The sequence below is a fragment of the Protopterus annectens genome, chromosome 5.part0 (assembly GCF_019279795.1).
Source record: "Protopterus annectens isolate FY-2018-M chromosome 5.part0, PAN1.0, whole genome shotgun sequence".
NCBI lineage: Eukaryota > Metazoa > Chordata > Ceratodontiformes > Protopteridae > Protopterus > Protopterus annectens.
In genome coordinates this window covers 760,708,559-760,726,285 of record NC_056735.1, presented here as the reverse complement: position 1 = coordinate 760,726,285, position 17,727 = coordinate 760,708,559, and the positions used below count along the sequence as shown (strand labels likewise).

The following is a 17,727-nucleotide window of genomic DNA, read 5'->3' as shown; positions in this document are numbered from 1 at the left end:
ATCTAAATGGAAAGTGGATACAAGACAAGTGGCCTGCCAGACTACAGCATCTACATATCAACATGAAGGAGATGTTAGCAGTCCAGTTTGCATTAATGGCTTTCAAGGAGTTACTTCTTCCAGGGCAGGTGTTGATTCTAACAGACAACACAACTGTCATGTGGTACATCAACAAGCAAGGGGAACACATTCTTATCCTCTATGCAGGCAAGCAATGATTTTATGGGAGACTGCGCTAAGCTTGCAACTAACTCTTCAGGCAAGGTTTCTGCCAGGAGCACAGAACTCCTTAGCAGATGTGTTAAGCAGACAAATCATGGATCCCCACGAGTGGAAACTGGATCTTCATGTATTTCAGAAATTGACAGTGTCATGGGGAACTCCAGACATAGATCTGTTCGCTTCTCCACTAAACCACCAGCTGCCAAAGTATTGCACAAAGGGGTTTCATCACACAGCTTGGAAAGTGGATGCTCTGTCTTTCAGTTGGAAAAACCTTCATGTGTATGCCTTTCCACCTCTGCCTCTTCTTCCAAAGGTACTATTAAAGGTCAGACAAGACAGGCCAAGGATGATTTTGATAGCTCCAGATTGGCCTCGCAACACTGGTACCCACTACTACGGAGTCTGGTAAAGAAGCCTCCATGGCCTTTACCTCTGATTCCTCATCTGTTATCTCAGAAGGACGGTCATCTGCTCAATGTCAAGCTTCACTCTCTTCATCTCACAGCCTGGCATATTCTGTGTTGAAACACAGCAGGTCTCAACTTCCTCAACAAGTTTTAAATGTGATTATGGAAGCTAGAAGACCTAGTACAAGGAGAGTGTACGCAGAAAAATGGAAGAGATTTTTATTTTGGAGTACAGCAAAGAATTTGGAGATTTCTGAGCCTAATTTGAGTGTGGCTCTTCAATATCTTACTGAGTTATTGGACAAAGGTTTGTCCTTCTCTTCCATTAAGATTCATGCTGCAGCAATTTCAGCTCACTATGATTGTGACCCACCTTTGTTTTCGCATCCTTTGTTCAAGCAGTTTCTTAGAGGGGCAAAGAATATAAGACCCCACGTAGAGCTCCTACTCCTGCTTGGGATCTCAATTTTGTGTTGGAAAAACTTACTCTACAACCTTTTGAGCCTGCAGCTACTGCTGAATTGAAATACTTGTCATGGAAGACTGCTTTTCTGTTGGCTATTACTTCTGCAAGAAGGGTGTCTGAGTTGCAGGCCCTTATGGCAGTAGAGCCCTTTTTTGATTTTCCATAAGGATAGGGTATCATTACGCACTAATCCTTCCTTTATGCCTAAGGTGGTTTCTAGTGTGGCTTTAAACCAAACTATTCATTTGCCTACGTTTTATGCAGACCCCCAAAATAAAGGGGAAAAGATTTTGCACACTTTAGATGTACACAGGCAATTGCGTTATTATTTAAGCAGGACTAAGGATTTTAGGCAGTCTCAGCAGTTGTTTGTTTCTTTTGCTTTGAGTTCACAGGGCAAGCCTGTGTCAAAACAAACTATTTCTAGGTGGATTGGCTTTTGCATTGCATTTTGTTATTCCCATCATGGCAAGGAAATTCCAGCTGGGATTAGGCCTCATTCCACTAGGGCTACTGCCACTTCAACAGCATTTCTAAGGGGGGTGGCAACTAAGGATATTTTGGAAGCAGCTACTTGGAGTTCAGTGCATACTTTCTCTAAGCATTATCACCTTCCTATCTATTCTAAGTCTAGGGCTGGTTTTGCCACAGCTGTTTTGCAAGGCATGTTGTCAGCTCCTACTTCTTTATGATTTGCCAGCCTCCCTTACCTCTGCTTTGGGATTCTACCCAATAGTAAGGACTGCAGCAATGGGAAACGAAGAACATAGTACAGTTTTGTACCTACCATAAATGTAGATGTTCGAGGATTCCATTGCTGCAGTCCAATTTACCCTCCCTCCTTCCCCTCTGTGTTTAGGGGTGGTTGTGTAGGTGAGTTTACATGCTGATATTTTGGTATATAGTCTTGTATATATTGTATATATTTTTGGTGCAGGTTTTTTGAGCCTTGTCTTTTTAGGGTCTTCTGACATCTGGGGCAAGAAAAGACTGAGGATATGGCGTCGGTCATGCGCATTAGTACCCTGACGTACTGACGTCAGTCTAATGCGCCCTGACCGACGTCAGCCTTATACTCTGGTATTCGGGCCGACTGGATGCGGACTATACCCAATAGTAAGGACTGCAGCAATGGAATCCTCGAACATCTACATTTATAGTAGGTACAAAACTGTACTTTTTCCAAGCGACTAAGTAAGTAATATGTCCAATCTTGCAAAAGCACTAAAAATGGAACAGTTTCCTGAGCAATCTGTTCAGTGATATATTTAGTCAAGGGCAATCATCGATTTGAACTATTCTCCCAAGTGTCACCTTTAATGCTATGTCCAAGTATGCAGAAGCACACAAATGAGACATTTTACCAAGGGACCCCTTCATTAACACATCTAAGTATGCTGAAACAGAATTACAGCATTAACCCCTAGAACCAGTTTGTTATATATTCAAGTATGCGCAAGTGCAATAATCAAACATTTAACTAGGTGACCTGTTTTTTAATATATGCAAGTAAGCATGTGAATGTAAGTCGAAACACCAAGCATGCACAAGGACAAATCTGAGACATTTACCAGAGTTACTCCTTCATTGATATGTGCCAGTATGCAGAAACACCAAAAGACAACAGTCAGCCCAGCAACCTTTTCAGCGATCTGTTCCAGTATGCAGAGGCATAATTGAAGTGGTAACCCCTTCTTTAATATGTGCAAGTAAGCCCATATGCCAACATGAAACATATAAGTGGTGTGACCCTTCAGTAATCTGTCACAGTATGCATAACCACAGAATGAGACATTAACCAAGTGACCCATTCATGGCTATGTTCAAGCACAGACGAGCACAAATGTGAAACGTACCATAAGGGTGGTTCAAGTATACGGCCAAGTATGCATAAACACCAAAACTGAAACACTTATTCAAGTGACCCCATGAGTAATGTGTTCAACATGCCTGTGTACCAAGATGAAACATTTCCACAAGTGACCCATGAAGTCATATGTACAAATATTCAAAAGCAGTAAGAAAGAAATATTTATCCCAGTAATCCCTTTAGAAATATGTTGGATGATACCTGTAGTACTTTGTCCAGTTATGCAGCAGCAATAAAATGAATAAGTTAGCCAAGTGAACTGCGTCATTACTATGTCCAAGTGTGGACAAACAGAAAAACAAGTTGTATATCTCAGCAAGCTCTTCAGTAATATATGTAGGTTTGGTGCAAAAAACAAATTGAACCTTTTTCACAATGTCCCATGCAGTAAAATCTCCAAGCATGCAAAAGCACAGAAATGAAACATTTACCCAAGTGGTCCCCTTCATTAACATGTCCAAGTATGCAGAAACACAAAATTAAAACATTAACCCCAGCACCCACTTCAATTATGTATTCAAGTATGCACTAGCACAAAAATCAAACATTTAACTAGTCAACCCAGTCCTCAGTATGAGCAACTAAGCACAAAGAACAAGCATGTATATGCACAAATGGGAATCCTTTACACATGTGACCCCTTCTGTAATGTGTCCCAGTATGCAGAAGCACTTAAACCCAATACTTACCCAGGAACCACTTCTGCAATCTGCTTTAGTATGCAGAGGCACGATTACATAGGTGACCCCTTCTGTAATATTTACAAGTAAGCACTAATGCCAACATGAAACATATAACAAAGTGATCCAGAATTAAGAAACGTATAACAAAGTGATCCAGCATTAACGTGTGCCAGTACACATAACCAAAATAATGACACATTAACTGACTGACCCCTTCCTTACTATGTCCAAGCATACACAACCACAGACATGAAACATTTACCATAAATATCCTTCAAGTATATGGCCAGATATCCACAATAGACAAATTGAAACATGTATCCAAGTGACCCCATCATTAATATGTCCAAGTGTGCGCAACTACTGAAATGAAACATTTCTCAAAGCAACCTCTTTAGTCATAGGCCCAAATTTGCACAAACACTAAAAAGGAAACATTAACCCAAACAATCTCTTCAGAAATGTGTAGCCATGAGAAAATGTAAGACATGCACCTTTTTTGCCAACTGACACCTTCTATAACTTGTCCAAGTATGCAGAGACATTAAAAATAATTGTTTACCCCACTGTCCCGCTCATTAATATGTTCAACTATGCAGAAATAGAAAAATAAAAGAAAAAATTAATGAAGCAGTTGCGTAAGCGATCACTTCAGGAATATTTGACAGCATGTGCAAGCATGACTATGTCCTGGCATGCATAAGCACAAATGTGAAACATTTACCGTAAGGAGCATTCCATTATCTGTCCATGGAATGCACAAACAATTTAAGCATTTCTCCAAATGAGCCTATGAGTAATATTTCATAGTATGCACAAGACTAAGAAAGGAAACAATTAACCAAGCAATCACTTCCGAAGGATGTGGCAGCATTTGCAAGCATCAGAATTAACCTTCTTTTCAAAGTGAGACCATCAGTAGTTTGTCCAAGTATGCAGCTGCACATAACTGAAACATTTTATCCTAGTTAACACTTCCTTAATATGTCCAAGTATGCAGAAACACAGAAATAAAACATATACCCTAGCAAGCTCCTCACTTATTGGCCCGACTACCAAAATCAAACAGTGCCCCAAGCAACCCCAACAGTAGTGTGTTGAAGGCAGAATCACTAACAACTGAACAGTTACCAGAGCAATCTCTTCAGTGATGTATTTGCATTTGTACAAGCATGAAGAAGAACCAGTTTCCATGTCCAAGTATGCAGAAGTACAAAAATGAAGCATTTAACCAGGTGACCCCTTCAGTTATATGTCTTAGCATGCTGAAACACAAAAATCCAACATTTACCCCTGCAACCACTTCACTTATATATGTATATATGTATACAAGTATGCACAAGCACAAAAAACAAACATTGATCCAAGTGATCCCTATAGCCCAGCATTCCCACAATACCTATATTCAGACATTACCCAAATATACTTACTTCTCATTGCACTGCCTCAAATTGTACCTTGAACAAGTCCATTCAACAGTATCCTTGGTTCAGAACACTGCTTTCTTGTACCAGTCAGCATAATCTGTTGACTATTTCCTGGTCGTGGAATAGTAATTGACCAACTGCCTGAAGAGGCCATTCTATATGAGATGCAAACCTATGTGCCAGATTAATAGAGGTCCTAAGCAGTCATCACCATGCACAAGGTCAAGCCATCAAATGAACGAAGTAGATGTAGACTCAGAACTCATATCATCCCTAACTGTAAGGCTACTGAAAGGGTTATTATGGAGTTAGACATCCCTTTAGTAGTTTGTCCAATTAACCAAAAAGCAATTCCCTGACGCAGAAATCAATTATTTTTATTTGCAAGCCAAGCATTAGTTTGGCCTATGTATGTACAAGCACTACAATGACACAAACAAAAATTATTTTGCCCAGTAGTCTGACCATGTATGGACATGCACTTCCCAGACACAAAAACGTGTAACTTCCTACATCTACGTGTAACTTCCTACATCTACCCCTTAATGGGTATGCCCGAATATGTACGAGCACCGGAATGAAGCATTTCCACAGGCGACCCTTTCAGTATTATAGCATTGTATGCACAATTAACGACATGATGTATTTCCACATGAAACCTGCTCATGAACATGTCCAGTAATGCACAAGCCCAAAAAAATTAAACTAATTAAACAGGAGATCGCTTCAGTAATGTGTTTAGGCATGTGGAAGCATCCAAATGAAGCATTTTCATAGGTTCATAGGTTCATACTAGGCTATCTGCCCTAGGGCATTTATAAGCCTAGCCAGAGTGTGTTTGGCTTTTGCCACCCATTTTAAATTAATTTTGCTATGCCCTTTTTCGAGGTTAGTATACTGTGCCTCTGTCTAACAGTGACACAGAAGTGATACCCGGGGTAAACCTACGATCTCCCATCCACTCATCAAGATTCCTCTTGAAGAGAGTCAATGAGGGATTCTGCCTAACCTGGACTGGGATTTTATTCTAGAGTGAAGGGAGCCTCTGGGTTATGAATCTGTCCCTCCAGCATGTCCTATTTATTTCAGTGCTGAGGTTCAAGTCTCTTGAGCGCGTAGCTCGATGGGATTTGGATTTTCTGAGGTGCAGCATGTCCATTAATTTCGGGTTGGACATGGCTTTATACGTCAGGCACAGATCGCCTCTGAGCAGGCGGTATGCCACTGAGTAGAGCTGGAGTTTCTTTAACCGGGCAGCAAATGGCATCTGTTTGAGCCCTTTGATCCTCTTGGTGAGGTACTTTTGGGGTCTTTCCAGTTGCTGCAGGTGTCTGGTAAGGTACATCCCAAAAGGGGCATTGTACTCAATTATGGGCCTGATGAGGGATGAGTAAAGAGGCACGATGACCTCCCCTGATCTAGATGTGAATCCCTTCATGACTAGGTGGGCTATATAAAATGTTTTTCTAACCACTTTGGCCACGTGGTTGTCAAATGAGAGATTGCTATCAACTTGGGTCCCCAGGTCCCTAATTACTTCTTCTGTACTTAATGGATTACCTCCTATGTGGTAATTTGTGGGCACTTTGTTTTTGCCAAAGGGGATGACTATACACTTTTTGGCATTTAGCTTGAGGCCATGGCTCTGGCACCAGTTGTCTGTTTCTATGAGGCCCTTTTGGAGGATGCTTGTGTCGGCTGGAGAGTCGATTATGGCGCCCAGTTTGCAGTCATCTGCGAACTTGGTCAGCCACAGTCCTTCCGTGTTGGCCTGTACCTCCAAGAAATATATACCGAACAAGAGAGCTCCCAGGACTGAGCCTTGTGGGATGCTACTTGTAACTGGTTTGGAGTCTGACATGGCTCCAGCAATTCTAACCATGTGGGTTCTGTCCTTGAGCCAGTTTGCAACCCATCTAGTGACATAGGGGTTTATATTTAAGCTGGTGAGCTTATCTATAATGCCCGAGTGGGGTATTGTATCGAAGGCTTTTGCGAGGTCCAGGTAGGCTGTGTGGACCACCTTCCTCTCGTCAATGGCCTTGGTGACTGTTTCAAAGAAATTGACCAGGTTTAAGAGGCAGAATCTGCCCTTATCTAAGCCGAACTGGGTAGGATCCAGTGTCTGTAGGTCCCCGATATCTTTATTTATGAGGTCCATGATGATCCTTTCCATAGCTTTGCAGACCAAGCTAGTCAGGCTTATGGGGCGATAGTTTCCAGGATCAGTTGAGGCACCACCTTTGTGGAGAGGGACCACTGTTGCTGTACGCCACTCTTTGGGTACATATCCTGTAGTAAGGCTGAGATTGAACAGCAGTTTTATGTTTGGGTTTAGCTCTTCTTGGAGTTCATGTAGGACGCAGCCCGGGACACCGTTTGGTCCCATTGATGCTGTGTTTTTTGCTTTGGAGAGGGCGGCTCTTACCTGAGCATATGAGATGTCAGGGGGCCAGCACTCTGCTGGGATAGATATTTGCCCTTTTGGTGGGGAGGGGGGGGGGGAGTTTGCGCTGAACCTGTCAGCTAGGATGTTGGCAATGTCTGTGGGTTCGGTGTATTTTTTGTCATTTTGGACTAATTCTGAGCATATCTGGGAATTCCCACCCAGGTTCCTAACATAACTAAAGAAAGCCTTGTGATTATCCTTAGTGTCCTGTGCAATTTTTCTTTCGAAGCTGGCCTTAGACGATTTTATGAGTGCCCGTACTTTTTTGCTAATACTGATCAGAGATGCCTTCCCTTTTTGGGATTTTGCTCTATCATGTAGTAGCTTCTTCCTTCTATTGTATACTTTGTTTATGGCTGGGGTCCACCAGACAGGACGTCTGCCTTTGGAGGATTGGGTCTTGGTTTTATTTGGGATTGCATGATCCATGCATTCCTGAAGGTGGTCATAGAATGCGTTTATAAAGGATTCTGCGGTCTGGGCCGTATTTTCCACAGGCCCGGGGGCTTTGAAGGATTCCTCCTCAGTTTTGAGGAGTGTGAAATTTGCTTTAGAGAAGTTTTTCACTGTGGTTATCTGGGCAGGGGGTGGGGTCAGGATGTGAATATCCAGTGAGATTAGTTTATGGTCTGATCTTACCAGTGATGGATACACTTCTGGTCTGGAGCATAGAGTCCCCATGTTGGTGATGATCAGGTCCAGTATGTTTTCTCCTCTTGTGGGAGTGGTAACAAGTTGTTCCATAGCATTTGAGTTTATAAATTCTAGGAACCTTTGGGCTAGGGTGTTGGAGCTAGAGTAATGCTCCCAGTCTATGTTTGGGTAGTTGAAGTTGCCCAATATAATGGTGTTTGGAGAGACCTTCATATTTTCCAGTGCTCTCAGGAAGGCCGAGTGGGGTTCCTGGGTTTGGGAGGGTGGTCTGTAGCAGGCTATAAACTGGAAGGCAGTTTTACCCACTGTTAGTTGCACATGGATAGTCTCTGATGTTTCGTGCTTTTCCCAGGAGACAGTTATAGTGATATGTCAAAGAATGCATAATGACAAAAATAAAACATTTCCCCAAAGAACTCTATCATTGATATGTACAAGTATGCATAAATTCAAAACTGAAACATTTACCACAGCAAGCACTTCAGATGTTTGTGCATTTTTGCACAAGCACACAGATCAAAATTTTAAATAAGTGACCACCTTCCTTACTTTGTACAAGTAAACACAAACATCAGAACAAAACATATATCCAAGGGTAACCTTGAGTTATATGCCAGGTATGCACCATCACAAAAATAAAATAGCTAATTGAACCATTCATTACTATGTGCAAGCATGCATATGACCACTATGAAACATTTACCCTAATGTTCCATGAATAATATGGCCCAGTATGCACAAACACCAAAATTAAAATTTGTCCAAGAGATGCTTTCAATGATGTGTTGAAGTATGCACAATCAGAAAAATTAAGCATTAACCAGGGTGCACAAGCTAGTAGTGTAATTAATGACACACTGTTTGAGTCATCTTGAAACACTTTGTTTCTTTTGCACAAGTACCACTGCTAAACATTTACCATAAGGATCCTTAATTAATATGGCCTGATATGCACAAACACCAAAATGAAACATTTGTCCAAGTGTCCCCTTCAGTAAGGTGTCCCAAGTGTGCACACTCACAAAAATGAAGCATTAACCAATCTCTCCTTTACAAACTTAATACGAGGCTGAGTACACACCGTGGATCTATACAAATAACTGATCATTACTGATGGACACAGGCTGTAGAAAATCTTTTGTTCCTAGTCCAGCAGTTTAACAGTTTAGCAGTTTAAATAAACACGTTATGTGTGTATTGCACTAGATGCATTGTATTGTGCCCGTTAGCAAGTGTTCAGTGTTAGTGTGTTTTAGCATATGTTTTCGATTTTGTACGTGTGTGTTATGTATGTACATATATATATATATATATATATATATATATATATATATATATATAATGTACATATATACAGAAATGCACACACGTTTACACAAATGCACACACACATATACATTTGTATGCATATATATATATATATATATATATATGTGTGTGTGTGTGTGTGTATATGGGTCCCCTTCACATGGTCGACTTTTCACAAAGTCGACTTTCATATGGCCAAGACCATATGATCGACTTTCAAAAAACCGGCAATGGTGAACTGCTATCTATGTACAGTGCGGAATGGACAAATTTCCATCTTCCGCACTGTCGTTTGATCTTAGAGTTGGTATATTTAAGTTACGGGGATGCTGGGGGTGGAGCCCCCCACTGGGGGTGCATGGGGGCTTGCCCCTGCTAACAGTTTTAAGGTAAGTGTTTGTTATGTTTTTTGTGTTTATTTTACATGGTCGGTTTTCTGAAAGTCGATCATATGGTTTCGGCCATATGAAAGTCGACTTTGTGAAAAGTCAACCATGTAAAGTAGACCTAATAGATATATATATATATATATATATATATATATATATATATATATATATATATATATATATATATGTGTGTGTGTGTGTGTGTGTGTCTAATTCATCTCAGTATTAGTCAGCTTATAATAAAATCTCCTGACTGTTATAGTCTGATTACAGTGTCATATTCCTAATAATTCCCCTAAATTCGTCTTTAGGCATATTTAAGGAAGCATTGGAACTTTTTAGTGTGCAAGATATAGCTTCGAAGAAAAACATTTCAGCAGTATCAGACTGTACAGTAAAAGCAAATATAGATCACTAGATCACTATTGTTAATTTCACATGCTTATAAAATCCAGACAAAGTCACACAACAACCATATGCAAAAAAAATATCAATTGCTAATATGAGAGAGATAAATGTGTCAGCATGAAGGAAAATGCTCAACCACTTTTCTACAGTTAAAAAAATATGCTAAGTGGATATTTAGTGTATCCTAAAACAAGTAAAACTTGCAATTTTAATGGAATTGATGATACTCTGACCAATAAAACAAGTTACTAGATAATTAATATATGCCATCCAGTACTTCTCTTGTTTGTATTTGTATATGTGTGTATATACTGAAAAAAAAACACACTGAGACACAATATGAGGCAAGATCGGGGAGAGTCTGCCAAGTCAGGGGCAGATGACTTGATATGGTTCATGCGTACACTCATGTGTGTGCGCGCGCGCGCACACACACACATTCTTACAATCAATTGTGAAGCTCCTACAGTTAGACATATTTTCTTAAGGGCCCCATGATTATCTGGAAATTGTAAATTTATCAGTTGCAATATGCATGCACACATACCAATGACTGAATTTACTTCCAATCTAAAGCCATGTTTGAAAATGTAAATTTTACATCACCTGAGAGTTATTTAATCCTGAGTACACTTAATTTCATCTGTTAAGGAGCAAATCTTATCCATTTTGGTAATAAACACTTGTCATGATTGAGAAACGTAAATATAATGTTTACTGACTACCTCCCAAAACGTAACATTCCCTCATTGAAGGTCACTTATTTTAAATTTCACAAACAGAAACCAGCAAAAATATGGAGTTCTGCTAACTCAGCACGTAAAAAATGCAGGACAAGCCAGATGCACTCACATTTAAAGACCCTTTTTATCCCACATAAAATGGCTGCTCTTGCACTGTATTACACTCAATCATGCCTTTTAGCTGTTCAGATTTTTGCAGAATGTCCAGATTTTTGGCTCATATGTGTCCCTAGTTTTGAACCTTTGCCCCCCCCATGTCGTACTTTGTCCAGATTCCCAGTGTAAAGAGATTGAGGAGAAGATAGTTAGTGCCTATCAACAGCAAATGCATTAGCCCCAACATACATGTAGTTCAGAAAATGCAAGACAATAGAAATCCTGTCATTGCAACAAATTACTAAGTTTATAAAAGTAAGATGTACAATGTGTCCAAATTTTTGGACTCCCCCGCCCCCCCACCACCACCCCTCTTTATGACATACTTTGTCCAGATTCCTTGCGTTAAGAGATTAAGAGGTATACATTCAGTCCCTCTGAACAGAAAAAGCATTAGCCCCAACGTGTATGTTTTTTTAATACACTCACCAATTACAGTCCTGGAGAAACACTACAAGATGTAACGATTCCTTTTTTCTTTTTAAATTTTCCTAGGAAAAAAAAAAGCAGCTCTTGCAGCAAATCCCAAAGTCCATAGCAGCAGAACTCTCCGTTACAAAAACAACGACGTGCAGTAACTGATAAAAGAAAAAGAAGTTCCTGCTGGTGCCGAAGGCTGTTTTTTATACACAAAGAAGGTGTGCGGTCAAATGCTAATGTTCACGAGGGTGTGAATAATTAGCGAGTGGGCGGCAACTGGGTGAAAAGGGAAGGACTGGGAGTATGATAATGTTTTCAACCGAAAACTTAACTCAGACTGATGGGTGAATTGTCACGGAAGCCAGCAAGCATGAGAGCAAGTATTGCTTTCAAAAGGCTTGCTGTACGGACAACCAGTTGCTGATATCTGCAGAGACGGATGGAATAATATTTTTAAACTTACCAAATGCACTTTTGAGGTGATAGGGCCATTCTGCAAGGGGAGAAATAACGATCGGTAATAGAAAGGCTATGCTGCTTTCCATAGTTGTCCTTTAAGCCTGGAAGCTCTAAATATTTGATTCCTAATAACATTCTGAAAAATGTGGGGGGGGTGCATACTGTCTCTAGCTAATAAATTATTAACATGACAAGACTTCCTATATAATCTAGTGAACAAACCCCCATCACCATCCATCTCTACAGTGACATCCAAAAAATCCATTTTACTAGAGGCCACATTAGAAGTAAATCTTAAAAATGCTGTAGTATTATTAATATATTCATTAAATTACCTAAGTTCGTCTTCTGTTCCATTCCACAGCAGGAACAAATCATACATGAACCTTCTATAAAGTACTACTTGTTTATAAGTTCCTTTGAAATATATTTATCCTTCCATACTGCTGTAACCGAATTGGCGTAGCTATTGGCACAGGATGTACCCATAGCTACGCCATTCCGCTGCCAGAAAATCTTTCATTAAACAAGAACACGTTGTTCTGTGTTACACACTGTAGTAGAACCTTGACATGCATACTCTCTGACTCATCAAACTGTGAATGCAACCTCAAAAAATCTTGTATCTTACCCAAACCCAGGTCATTGTTTATGACTGTAAATAAAGAGGTCACATCTAAGGTGACCAACAGCAAATTTCTAGTATCAAGAGTAGATTGTTCCAAATAGGTGTATAAATCACTCTGAAAATGCTGTGTATCTTTCAAAACATGTGGTATAACACTAAGCAATGGTCTCAGGGACTTTTCTAAATAAATAGATATGGGCTTTGGTACACCAGTTTTGTCCTGCAACAATAGCACACGTCGGTGGATTTCGTTCTGTTCTAATGCAACTTGGGTAACCCTTGTATGATAGGAAGTAAACAATCTTTTACCAAAAAATAATCAAGTAGCTCTTTCTGTAGCAATTCCTGCTGATATAACTTATTCAGTGTGCATCGAATATTAATTTCCATCTATTTAACCTTCCTTTTGTGGTCATGTGATTTAACACTGTTTCACTTTTTTTTACTTAAAAGCAACTTTTGGTTCAATGCGTATGTTATCTGATTAAGCAGAAGTAGCTGTGAAAGCACTTATGACCTACAGTAAATTAAGTTTTTAACCTGGCTAGTTGTGCCTTCCTTGTGTCCATCAGTGTTCTTGGATTATTTGCTTTTATTTTTGTTGGACTCTGCTGCTCTGGGAAGTTGGTAGTAGTTTTTCTTTGATATCAAAGTAAATACTTTGGTGTGAATTAAGGTAGGAAGAGTGGTTGTAATATCATCATAGGTTCATAGGTTCATAGGTTCATACTAGGCTATCTGCCCGAGGGCATTTATAAGCCTAGCCCATCGTTTTGTGGCTTACGCCACCCCTTTAGTATGGGGAACTATACCCATTATTTTGCTGTGCCTCTGTCGAGCAGTGACACTGAGGTAATTCCTGGGGTATATCTGCGATCTCCCATCCATTGGTCAAGATTTCTCTTGAACAAGGCCAGCGAGGTACTCTGCCTCACATGTACCGGGATTTTGTTCCACAGCATAGAGAGTCTTTGGGTGATGAATCTATCCCTCCAGCACATCCTATTAATAGCTGTGTCGAGGTTTAAGTCTCCCGCCCTTGTGGCTCTGATGGATCTAGATTTTTTGAGGTGAAGCATATTCATCAAATCTGGGTTTGACATGGCCTTGTATGTTAGGCAAAGGTCACCTCTGAGCAAGCGGTAAGCGACTGAATAGAGCTGGAGTTCTTTCAGTCGGGCAGCATAGGACAGACTTTTGAGACCCTTTATCCTTTTGGTGAGGAACTTTTGTGGCCTCTCCAGCTGCTGCAAGTGTCGGGTCAGATACATTCCGAATGGGGCATTGTACTCAATCATTGGTCTGATGAGTGATGAGTAAAGGGAGACTATGACCTCCCTTGATCTAGATGAGAATCCCTTCATGATAAGGTGGGCAATGTAGAAGGACTTCCTAACTACTTTAGCTACATGGGTGTCGAATGACAGACTACTATCAACCTGGGTCCCCAGGTCCCTGATAACTTCTTCTGTGCTCAGTGGATTACCACCTATTTGGTAGAAGAGATAATGGTTACTTAAGTGATCAGCCATTACATACTCTGTTGCTTTGAAGTCTTTACTTTGCAGATGTTTCGAGTGAGTATTTTTTGGATTTGATATTATATTAATTTTTTATTTTGTTTTATTATTTGTCAAGGAATACTTCCGCGGTGGTGCAGCGGTAACATTGTTGCCTCACAGCAAGAGGTTCTCCCGTTCGATTCTCGGCTTGGGTTGGGAGTGCCTTCTGTGTGGAGTCTGCATGTCCTCCCCATGGTCGAGTGGGCATTCAAAAGACATGCGTTGAATGGGCGAGCCTTCGTTGAAGGTTGGGCATCGGGCTGGCAACTCAACACCATAAAAACCAACTGCCAATCATTAGTGGACCTGAGTTCCGCTGTGATGACCCCTAACCGGAAAAAGCCGAAAGACAAACAACAACAATTTGTCAAGGAATACTGAGAGTTGTATTTGCAGTGTGACTGTGGCTGCTGTTGATTCTATCGAAGCTCTTAGACTGTGCAATGTGTTAAACCTAGTAATGTTATCAGCCAGAACTTTTTAGTTGTGCGACATGTTTTAAAATGATGAGTGGTTGCATGATAAGTAAGATAATGATTGAACCCTGTAGACAGAGAGACTAACAGTGATATGTTGAAGTAGTGACCAGCAGCAAATCTAGATAGTCTGATATATGCCTATATGATTTAACAATGTGCAGAGAGTAGTAAAAGATGTGAGGAATGTTATAGGTGAAAGGGAGAAGGTATGGTGGTTCAGTAGTTTACCCATGCATTTCCGAGGAGGCATGGTTTTGACCTATATAGTTTGCTTAATTCCTTGTTAGTTGTAGCATAGAGTTAATGTACAGGTTACATTTTAACTGATTACCAATGGCTTCTAGTATTTTGGAAGGCTGTACCTTTTCAGTCATGATACTGTCACATGTGAAGACCATTAGCCTATTTACATTGCATGGAACACTGCTACCTAGATATAACTTAAATTTTTAGAAGAGAGCATAAGGCATGATGTACGGGAGAAAAGCATTGATTTGGTTTTAGAGATGTTTAGTTTTAAGCCTTTATTACTTCGTCATACATGGAACAAATTAAAGAAATCTCTAAGTAGAGTTGACCAGTTATGGAGTCTTGTTAGACAGTACAGTTGTAGAATCATCGTTGTATTTTATAAGTTGAAGATGCAGTGCAAAAGCTTATCTGAAGCAAGTTTTTAGCTGATGCAGCACCAAAGTAGCCTGAGATATACACCTGTCTTTGTTGACTTTATGATTGAAGATCTGTTTAGTTCTATATACTGTTAATAATTGTGTGATTTTGCTGTTTAAGAAGCTCACTGTAGACCCATATATTAAAGTGAATCTGAGGGTCTTCCTCAAGTTGCCGAAGCTCATCTTGTAAATGCCCAGTGGATAGCCTACTGTGTCCTACCACCACAGATGACCATTGCAAAATATTTAAACTACAGAGCAAAATGAAAGTTTATTAGCAGGGAGCTGTATCCCATGTTGCATGGGTTCTTCCACCTCACTGCAGTTTTTAAACATACTACCTCTAAGGTTGCACCATCTCTGAGAAGAGGAAAACATTTTTTTCCTTTTTCTGCAAGGTGGTGTAACATTGGATATAGTATATTTAGAAACTGCGGGTGTGTGGGCAGAGCAAAGCCCAATGTCAGTAGGTGCAGGGAATTTAACTGAATTAGCTAACCAAGTTAGAGTACTGATTATAACTGACTAGTTGCAATCCCAGCAAAAGCTGGACAGTGCAATGAGAGTAATGTACTTGCAAACTGCAATGAAAGAAACACAACAGCAAAATACAATGAGGAAAAAACTAATAAACACAGAGACATATTGCAGAACACACTGTAGCAGGTACTTCCAAAAATTTGAAAGTGTATAAAATTGTCAGAGGCTATATACAAGATTGTTAGAAAGTCTGAATAATTGAGGTTGGTCAAATAGTTAGAGGCAGTGAGATTTGGGAAAGGTTGACTAATATTGTCATAGAGATAGCATTGACAATTTGCTTCTGTTGTGTGGTAAACCTTAAGTTGTGGTCAGAATTGTAGAGATTCCCATAGTTTGGGACTATGATTTGAGAAGCTGTTGCCTGTGCAGGGAAACTTGGTGTTGGGAGATTGTAAGGAAGGAGTTCAGGTTTTTTGCTTTCTGAAGTTGTATGAAGGGAGAAGTCTTGCTAGCCTGGCTGCTAGTTGATTGTTAAAAAGTTTGGATAATTGAGAGCCCAACAGAAGTTGGCTTCTCTGTCTCACTGTAAGCATACCTCTCAACTGTACAGATTTTCGCAGAATGTTCAGATTACTGCTTCATATTTTTGGTCAATTTCTCATAAAATTGTGATTTTCTAGCAAAGTATTGGCAAGTCATTGAAAATTAAAGTCATAAAATAGACATTTGAGTTTCAGACTTCATACTCAGGAAATTCATGCTAGCACAAAACATGCTATGCTATCAACTTTCTAAGTTTGTAAGAGTAATGTTTGAAAATTGCCCCTATTTCTGGGCCTTTGTCCTCCCCATAATTTATGGTTTTGTCCAGATTCCTTGCATAGAGGTTGAAATATTTGACTGGAAGTTTTTGCCTTTTTTTTAGGGTTTTGCAGTAGTTATGTTTTGGGGAGAGTGTCATAAGATTTGCTATTGTTTTGAAATGATTACAGTTTTTTTATGCAGATGCTATTAAGAGAAGGCTGTATTCTAGGTGAATGAGAAGAATGCCTTTGTTTATACCTTTTTCTGGTGATTTTGGAGAGGAGTAGGGATATTTTATTAACCTAGAATAAAAGTATGTTAATCTTTATTTTTTTACTGGTGTTCTGGAGATGGTGAGTAAAGTTCAGAGATGGGTCATACCAGATGCCTAGGTATTTAACAAAAATTGTATTACTACCCTTCTGTGAAAAAAAAAAACTGTTCACAAAATGTAATTACTAAAATATGCCAAGATGGCATACGTGCAGATAGTAAACTAGTCAGTGTTACACTGTAAGTGAACAGCCTGAGTTTGGTAAGTCAAGGTAGACCTGAATTTGACTATTTTCAGGTCAAGTATTTAATATTCTTGCACAAACACACACACACACACACACACACACACACACACACGTGTTATACATGTTTGCATAAGCACATCAGAGTATTTTTTGCCATTAGTAGTTGTCCATATATTTGATTATAAAATTAAGCTGCAGAGATCTTCATCAGAATTACTGCACAACCACAGAGAGAATGTATTAAAGGTATGACTGGTAACAGAAATGTGCTCTTCCTCTTATCTGAAAAAGTAACTTGGTTTCAGTGCAATGTTTTCAAAAGTGAAAGCAAGAAACAGTAAAAGTTATGATACATCATGAAAGAATTGTTCAAACTTCCAACCAAAAAGATTATTTTAATTTTGTGGTGCAGAATACTTGCATTATGCTACATGACATTACTCAATGATCAGGTTAATTAAATTGTGGGTTTGCATTTTTTCTTTAATTCTTATTATTTTCTTGCATCATTTGAC

At 39.7% G+C, this 17,727-nt stretch overlaps 1 protein-coding gene across 1 annotated transcript in view; it reads left to right on the top strand.

The window, feature by feature from the left end:
* The window catches only part of ALKBH8 (alkB homolog 8, tRNA methyltransferase), a 1,100,659-nt gene that overhangs the window by 428,297 nt on the left and 654,635 nt on the right, over window positions 1-17,727 (top strand). The window lies entirely within an intron of this gene.